The following is a 10,090-nucleotide window of genomic DNA, read 5'->3' as shown; positions in this document are numbered from 1 at the left end:
CAGTTTTTAAATTTAACCCTAACCCTTGTGCGCGTTTTTTATTTTGACAGCGAATGCGCACCTGCGGACCACTTATGTGCAGCCCTGGTTATTTAGCTCGTCATATTGCAGCCACAGAAATTCTTTTGTCCATGAAACCATAAAGCTGCACTTTCTTTTTGCCTTATAGTCTCATTTGTCATAACTTCTCCGTTTTGTGGTAAGCTTTTCTTTGGCTGTCACTTCTTCACCCTGACCTGTCTTATTTGGCTCAGCAGAACTAAAATATAAATCCTGCTGCTTTTACACACGGACTCACATAATTTCAGCGATTCTCTGCGCGATCAACCTCTCACATGTTTAAGCTTGCTGCGGGAGATTTCACTTGTCATGTTTGCATAGTAAGCTAACGATTAATAAGACGATGTCAGAGCAATTGGTGCACAAATTATCATCACTCACAGATCAGTGCTGTCGCTCTCTATACACAGTTCGCACGATTGCAAAGTGAAAGCAAAAAAACAAGCGCAAATTCAAACGCGATTTCAATATGTCACATATTGACAGTGGCTCACCGATGCCAATGACATAATTACCCAGCTACATTTCTGAAAGAATGCAAAAGCATTGACATATATTTTTCCTTCCTACAATAGCCCGACGGGCAGGGTAGCCCGACTGAAAAAAATCGCTAGCCCCAGGACTCGGGCTAGCGATTTTGCGAGCCCTGTATCTGATTGAGGAATCACTCATCTTTGGAAAAGAGAGTTTATTACAGAGAAATGTCTCTTTCCAAAATAAAAGCTATACTATCCGCTTCTTCTGGGCTATATTCTCAGCAGCATAAGGAGAATCATGTGCTAACAGCTGTCTAAATGACTCAGCTAAAGTTAGTAGCATGCTTGTTGTTTTTGTCTTTGCACTAGGATGATGTCGGCGTAAATGTGCAGTCATATTCGTTGTGTTCCCACTAGTGCTTTCAGGTTAATCTCGTTGAAATGACCTTAACGCCACAACACGGCAAATCTCCGTTAACGAGCTACCGCCGATCGCCCCGTGCATGGGGCTAGACGGCCAACACGTTAACGAGCTAACTGCGCTAACACACTAGCTCCCACCCATGTAATTAAGCATTGCGTGGCACATCCAACATACTGTTTTACTTTAGTCCATGACTCGCTTACCTTCAGGGTCATACGTCACATGAAAACCAAAATAATTCCAAACGCCAGATCTGAATGAGAGTGGGGGAGGTCCATCTTGCAAGGTGAGCTTAACTTCTGTCTTGCTAGCTTGCCCTGCGCTCTTCCTTCTGACTATGCTGTCTGTGTTGAGCGCTCAGTGGATCTGCGCTCGACAGTGCAGCCTAGGCGGAGTAGTCGAACGCAGATTCACTGAGCGCTCAACACAGACAGCATCGTCAGAAGGAAAGTTGATAAAATAAATTACAAATGTTGTATTGTTCGATACATATGCGTACCGAACCGAAAGCACTGTATCGAACGGTTCAATATCAATACGAATATCGTTGCACACCCCTAATATATATATATATATATATATATATATATATATATATATTTATTAGGGGTGCAACGATACACAAAATTCACGGTTCGGTTCGGTTCGATACTTTGGTGTCACGGTTCGATATTTTTTCGATACAAAAACATGTTCATGCCTTTTTAATTTGTCATTTATTAAAATTATAAATATATATTTTAACTCAAAAGTACAGTTTTTAAATTTAACCCTAACCCTTGTGCGTGTTTTTTTATTTTGACAGCGAATGCGCACCTGCGGACCACTTATGTGCAGCCCTGGTTATTTAGCTCGTCATATTGCAGCCACAGAAATTCTTTTGTCCATGAAACCATAAAGCTGCACTTTCTTTTTGCCGTATAGTCTCATTTGTCATAACTTCTCCGTTTTGTGGTAAGCTTTTCTTTGGCTGTCACTTCTTCACCCTGACCTGTCTTATTTGGCTCAGCAGAACTGAAATGCTTTTACACACTCACTCACATAAGCTCAGCGATTCTCTGCGCGATCAACCTCTCACATGTTTAAGCTTGCTGCGGGAGATTTCACTTGTCATGTTTGCATAGTAAGCTAACGATTAATAAGACGATGTCAGAGGAATTGGTGCACAAATTATCATCACTCACAGATCAGTGCTGTCGCTCTCTATACACAGTTCGCACGATTGCAAAGTGAAAGCAAAAAAACAAGCGCAAATTCAAACGCGACTTCAATATGTCACATATTGACAGTGGCTCACCGATGCCAATGACATAATTACCCAGCTACATTTCTGAAAGAATGCAAAAGCATTGACATATATTTTTCCTATAATAGCCCGATGGGCAGGGAAGAGATAGATTTTGGTAGCCCGACTGAAAAAATCGCTAGCTCCGGGACGTCGGGCTAGCGATATTGCGAGCCCTGTATCTGATTGAGGAATCACTCATCTTTGGAAAAGAGAGTTTATTACAGAGAAATGTCTCTTTCCAAAATAAAAGCTATACTATCCGCTTCTTCTGGGGTATATTCTCAGCAGCATAAGGAGAATCATGTGCTAACAGCTGTCTAAATGACTCGGCTAAAGTTAGTAGCATGCTTGCTTTTTTTTGTCTGCTTCCACTTGTCTTTGCACTAGGATGATGTCGGCGTAAATGTGCAGTCATATTCGTCGTGTTCCCACTAGTGCTTTCAGGTTAATCTCGTTGAAATGACCTTAACGCCACAACACGGCAAATCTCCGTTAACGAGCTACCGCCGATCGCTCCGTGCATGGGGCTAGACGGCCAACACGTTAACGAGCTAACTGCGCTAGCACACTAGTTCACACCAATGTAATTGAGCATTGCATGGCACATCCAACATACTGTTTTACTTTAGTCCATGACTCGCTTACCTTCAGGGTCATACGTCACATGAAAACCAAAATAATTCCAAACGCCAGAACTGAATGAGAGTGGGGGAGGTGCCCTGCGCTCTTCGTTCTGACTATGCTGTCTGTGTTGAGCGCTCAGTGGATCTGCGCTGGACAGTGCAGCCTAGGCAGAGTAGTCGAACACAGATTCACTGAGCGCTCAACACAGACAGCATCGTCAGAAGGAAAATTGATAAAATAAATTACAAATGTTGTATTGTTCGATACATATGCGTACCGAACCGAAAGCACTGTATCGAACGGTTCAATATCGATACGAATATCGTTGCACCCCTAATAAATATATATATACACATACATATATATATATATATATATATATATATATATATATATATACATACATATATATATATATATATATACATATATGTATATGTGTATGTATGTATGTATATATATATGTATGTATATATGTATATATGTATGTATGTATATATGTATATATATATACATATACATATATATATACATATATACATACACATATACATATATATATATATATATATATATACATATATACATATATATATATATATATATATATATATATACATATATATATATACATATATATATACATATATATATATATATATATATATATATATATATATATATATATATATATATATATACATATATATATACATACATATATATATGTATATATATATACATATATACATACATATACATACATACATACATACATATATATACACATACATATATATATATATACACATACATATATATATATATACACATACATATATATATATATACACATACATATATATATATATATACACACATATACATACACATACATACATATATATATACACATACATACATACATATATATATACATATATATACATATATATATATACATATATACATTCCTCCCTCTGCTGGTAGTTCCAAACCCAGCATCCGATGAAGAGTCCACAGATTCTTCATCGTCAGACACAGACTGCAGAATAAATTCATTGTCAGAAGCCTGCAGCTTCCTGCATGAGCTGACTTAACCTTAAAAATCATCATGACAGTTCTCACAAATGGGTTCATCAGGACTTTAGTGAATATTATATTTGCTCCTGTCACACTAAACTTTGTCCTTCTGAAATATTCTCTTTAGCCAGCTCTGACTTTTATCTTTTCCAGGATTTAATCTGAATTTGGAAAACATGGTGATTTGAGTATTTCATCACCAGGAACTGCTCTTGGTCCTCAGAAGCTTGCTTTCAGTGGAACAACTCATCTCTCATCTGCATGTTTTTAGCATTTATTTAATCAGTAACCTTTGTCTTGCTCTACATCATAAAGATCAGTCTGCTTTTAACACTTTGGGATACCAAAGCTTAAAACTCTGTCAGTACTGTCCACATGGAGGCAGTATTTCTTAACACCTTATGCTAGTTTATGGATTATAGCCTCTTTTCACTGAGACAATGATGACAATAAAAAGAACCCTGCAGCTTATTCTGGACGAGGGATCTTTTTTAGCCTCACTGTTTGTTGTCATAACATTTATATAAAAACATTCAGACCCGTAAGCAAACCGAATGTAATGAAAATGTGTCTCACCTGTCTTTAGAGGACTCCTGTTTGAACACATGGAGTTTTAAAGTGGTGACGATTTTAATAAAAGTGCAGAAAACGTGAGGACAAACAACATGTGCTAGAAATGTAAATGAGAAGTAGGAACCTTTCAGCATTGCATATGGGACTGCAGATTTGTTCATCTGTTATGGTAAATGGTCTGGTCCTTATATAGCGCTTTTCTACTCAACTCAGCACTCAGATTGAATAACTGGTCTGGCACAATAGTCCCTCTGACTCCTGCTGTGTGTTTGTTAGAAGACAGACCCCACGGCGCTCTAGTTACAGCTTCCAGTTTATATTGTTCTATTTTGTTTTTTTTTTATAGCTTTTTAGCTTATAAAAAAGGTCAAAGAAACAAAACTGAACCCAAGCAAAGAACTGCAAACTTAACAATCCAAATGACTGCCCAAACAAACATGACTGACCTCAACATGAAATGACATACAAGGGTATATATAATGGCTGATCAGACCACTATGACACATGAGAGGTAACTAAACAAAACACAATTGTAAACAACCAACAACGCAGTATAGTCTGGTTTGTTAATAAACTAAACACCAAAGAAGGAAATCAAAACTACTAAACCCTAAACTCAAACATTTAATTAAGTAGAAATACTGTTTTTAATTAAAGAAAACACACATTCTCTCCCTTCAGCAGGGAAGGGTGGTACGGTCCAATTATCCCTCTTTGTATTTAAGGGCTTTAAACTCTGGCAACTCCCCAGATCACGGCTGGTACGAAGTAAAAGAAACAAGTGTGCTATTGTATTCAAACAAAGAAATGAAAATACACAAGAGTTACTGACTTTAGAGTGTGGCCATGGGTTTGGCCATCACAGTGGGTTTGGTTCCAGCTTTAGCTTCATGTTGCTGCTCACCTGCTTTGTACCAGAACAGTTTACATGTCTCAGGTGGATGTTGTTGCCCCGACATGATTAACATATCTTGGCTGTGCGTCATCAGGTTTACTTCCTGTTATCATTGCTGTTTGATTGGTTTGCCCGTTTTATTTTACTCTCAGTTGTGTAAAATGTAACCTGATTACTTAATGCACAGTTACTGAAACTTCAGCTTGTTTATTAACAGCAAAAAGTCTCAAATTTCCTGCAGTTTAGAAACACTGAAGTGATTTTGCTTTAAATCCATTTGAAGCTACTGACAGTAACCAGCCTGCGTCCTTCAGACCGCTCATGATTAATGTTGACATGCACGCTGTGGACCGACTTTATTACTGCAGGTAAAGCTGGTCGTGGTAAAGCGTGGTAAAGCGTGGTGATTTGTATTTTTAATGTCCTGCATTGTCTGAGGTACAGATATCGCTTAGGTCAGTATGTGTTTGGTATTGTCTCTGCAGAGCTGCCCCTGTAGGTCAGGACACTCTCAATTGGGCAGTGATGAAATGACACTCAGTACAGATCCCTGTGGGGATCTTGATTGACTGTGATTGGGTGGTTAGAAAGTCCTGTGTCCAGAGGGAGATGTGGAGGAGGCCAAAGGCCATAAAACCATAAAGAATCTTGTGCTGTGAATCGTATGTTTGCCTATGCAGTACCCACCCCTTGACCTACGCTTAATCTGTCTAAACACAGACTGAGTCCAAACCCTTTGTTACTTTTAAGTGGAGGAGGCAGCGATACACTTCCTGTACCTAGCGGCTCTGATGTATTTCAGAGAATCCAACGCCACGGGGTGAACAAGCTTTAAAGCTTCTGAGGAGCAGACACGCCTCCGTGGCTCTCTTACTGCAATGTGACCTCTGACCACAGTGTGATAACCAAACCCTCACTAATAAACATTTATCTGAGGACAAGCAGGTTAACACTCAGTGACTGCAGAGGTCACGTGTGGGTTGTCAGGCAGCGCCGCCTGAACTGACCCCTCTGCTCCCATGCTGTCAGGAGGAACATTTCCTGCTCTGAATTCTTCGGCTCATCCCTGGTTTCTGTCTGGCAGGTCTGACTGCTCTGATCCTTTTCCGTGGAAACTTTGTTCTAGGCAATCAGGTGACGCTCTGATTCCTGAGAACTGCACTGAAAACACAAACAAACCAAACATGTAGAAAATGTTTGTGATGATGTGTATCTACAGGGGGAGGAGAATCTGTCACTAATCACTGTGTTTGCCCTTGAAGGTGATTTTAGAAAAAAGAAACGACTTTTTTGAGATGCTACCACGAAATTCAAAATAACCTCATTATTTTCTAAAATTAGTTTATTTGCTTAGTTTAAACATTTAATGAATTTTTCATGAGTTTATGAAATTTGCAAATTGTATATCATTTTGTTTGTTTGTTTTTTGTTTTTTTACACTTTAAGAAGCATCCCAGCTTTTCTGGAGCTGGCTTTGTGCATGAGGAATCTCTGATCTGCCAGCTTCTGAAGCCACAGATTTAAAAACCAGAAGTGAAAAGGTTCCTGAGATTTTGTGAGCAAAAGGCTGAGTGAGAATGAAAACTGAAAAACCAAAGGCTGTTTTCAAAGTAGCAGATTGAGATTAACCTGATTTGTTCCACAGAAGTTATGCAATGTATGTAGAGCCATGATTTCCTGATCAGTACCCTGATAACCTGCATCTGAGCACGTGACATGAGGATGGTGGATTTATTTATATAACAGCAAACCCCCCCCCAAAACAAACCAAGGTGAAACAACAACATTCATTTTACTCAAGCATTTTACAAACAGCAGAGACGGGGAGATGATGTTCATTATGGCGCCTTTGAAGACCCTCAAGGTCACCAAACAAACAACAAAACATAAAACATAAAAACATAAGGAAACATAAGCAAAATGAAAAATAAAAAACAAATATGAAAGCTAAAAAAGGTAAAAATAGACTAAAACAGAATGCAATTCTGAATAGATGGGTTTTAAGGAGCAATTTAAAAGTGGAGAGAGAGTTTGTAGTTTGGAGATCTGGTGCAAGTGCATCCAAAGTCTCAGGGCAGAACAACTAAAGGCTCTGAATCCCATGATAGTCAGGTGAGCAGGTGGAACAGACAGAAGGGAAGCTGAAGAAGAGCGGAGTGTACAAGGGGGTGAGTACGTATAGATAAAATCAGATAAATATGGGGAGTGAGGTTATGAAGTGCCTTGAAAGTAATAAGCAGAAACTGGAAGCCAGTGGAGCTGTTTAAGATCTATGTTCAGTAGATCTAATTCTGGATATAAAGCAATGAGTTGTATTTTGAACTAACTGCAGTTAATGTTGAAATTTATGAGGTACACCATAGAGAAGAGAATTACAGTAATCTGTAATGTGACAAGAGCATTGACAAGTATGGTGGTACTGTTTGGAGCCAGTGAAGGACAAAAGTGGTTAATATTACAATGATGAAAATATTATTTATATGTGCTTTAAGGAAAAGGGTGTCGAGGATGACTCCAAGACTCTTAACCTCTTAAGCCCCAATGCCTAGGACAGAGCCTTGGAGTACGCCGGAGTTAACTGGAGTAGATAGTGAACTGTGAGTGAGTAATTGAACAAACTGTGAACGGGGAGAGATACGAGGTAAACCAGGTGAGTGCTGTACAACTGATGCCAATAGATGTTAGTCTATGAAGAAAGATGTGGTGGGTGATAGTATCAAAAGCTTCTATAAGGTCAAGAAGAATAAGGATAGTGATGATAGAGATAGAGATAGATGATAGCGTCAGCTGCAGCAGATCATTAGAGATTTTTACTAGATTCTGTACCATGAAATGAGCAGAAGCCAGACTGAAACTGTTCGTACAAGTTATTTCCAGCATGGTGTCTATGAACCTGTGCAGCTACTATCTTTTCGAGAATTTTGGCTTGTAAAAGTACATTTGAAAGTGGCCTGAAATTATTTAAATTGGAAGGGTCACAGCTGAAGTTACAGGCATTCAGAATTTAAAGGGAAAAGGGACATTTCCAAGACTTGATTACGCACAGGAAAAAATGCCCAGTGTACCTACGTGTAGGGGTATTCTTATTAAAATATTCAAAATACAAACATTTTTAGGTGTGTAAATAAAGTTAAAACATTTCTGTTGTTCAATACCAAAGAAATTTCAGCTGACAGATGGTGCAAAAAATGTGCCACATGCCAAAACGTTGGCTATTCATTAACAGTGCTGTAATCTTTCACTGCTTCACTCCAGAAGCATAAATCTTTGCACAGATAATGTTCATATGTGGATTACTGGTTTTCTGGAGTTAAATGTCTACTGAAGCACATTTTCAGAATGGTTATATGCAATAAAATCCAAAAATAAATTACACTCTCAAGTGTTAGCTCTATTTATACCAAGATTGTTTATACAGAGTGTGTAATTGCAGAGAAAAACTCTTGAACATAGTATTTTCGAGCAGGAAGCTCAGAAAGCCCTTTGGTGCTTAAAGATGCTCTCTACGGAGAAGAGATAGAAATCTCTTTTGGAAGATCAGCCTCTGACTGGCCAGTCGTCACACAGAAAAGTGATTTTCTTCTTTCTTTTTCATAGCATATACACCCATAAATGTCTGTATGCACTCATTCAGTGTCTCCTGCGGCGGATTGCAGGAGCTCCAGCATGAGATGTCGTGTGGTCACATTTATGAAGTGCTGTTTTCAGTGACCTGCTCTCTGACTTGTTTTGATTTCTCTTACATTGGAGAAACCAAACAGCCACTTCACAAGTGCATGGCACAACATAGAAGAGCCACCTCCACAGGACAAGACTCAGCTGTCCATCTGCATCTTAAGGATAAAGGACACTCTTTCGAGGATGCCAATGTTCACATTTTGGACAGAGAGGACAGATGGTTTGAAAGAGGAGTGAAAGAAGCCATCTATGTCCACTGTGAGCGACCATCTTTGAACAGAGGCGGTGGTTTATGACACCAACTCTCTGCCATCTATAATCCAGTTTTGAGATCCCTTCCCAGACGCCTTAACGCCCACTCACATCCTGGGCCATCTGATCTCAGGAATTCGCATGATAAGGTGGGGCCAGGTTTCACAATGAACTCACCCGAAACTCTGGCTGATTGGGACCCACACCCAGTTTCACACCTTGGCTCTGGCGATTAGAGGATCATCAGGGGGTCCTTTTGTCCCTCTGTGGGGGGACACTCCCACTAGGTTTATATCTGGGACTCTCCACCATTTGACCTTAGAACTGAAGAAGCTTCTCGGATGAGAGGTGAAACGTCTTCAAGTAACTTAAAGAAGTCCAGATGCTTTTCTTTGCAAGCTCCTTTGACTACGATGACCTGGATGACTGAGAACCTTCACAGACATTTTGATTTCTGTCCTGTTCTTCTGACTGTGCGTTTGCAATGATTAAAAAATACTTGTTGAGCACCAGTCAGCTTGTATGTGATGCACATGTGTACTAATGTGTGTTTTTGGCATTTATGAGCAGTCTGTAGGTGAGGGTGAGAGAGTCTCACCTGTGCGTGGATTCAGAGGGCAAGCATCCCAAATATCATCCAAAGTGGGCATGTTGGGTTGAGGGGTGGCTCTTAAAGTGACTTGCAGTCTAAAGTTCTTTGATTGGTCAGTGAGAGTAGAACCCTGAAGCCCTCAAGC

Source organism: Copadichromis virginalis, linkage group LG15 (genome assembly GCF_057382275.1).
Source record: "Copadichromis virginalis isolate Kocher_CV1m ecotype Utaka linkage group LG15, C_Virginalis_male_GT1.1, whole genome shotgun sequence".
Classification (NCBI taxonomy): domain Eukaryota; kingdom Metazoa; phylum Chordata; class Actinopteri; order Cichliformes; family Cichlidae; genus Copadichromis; species Copadichromis virginalis.
This window is presented reverse-complemented; position numbering follows the sequence as displayed.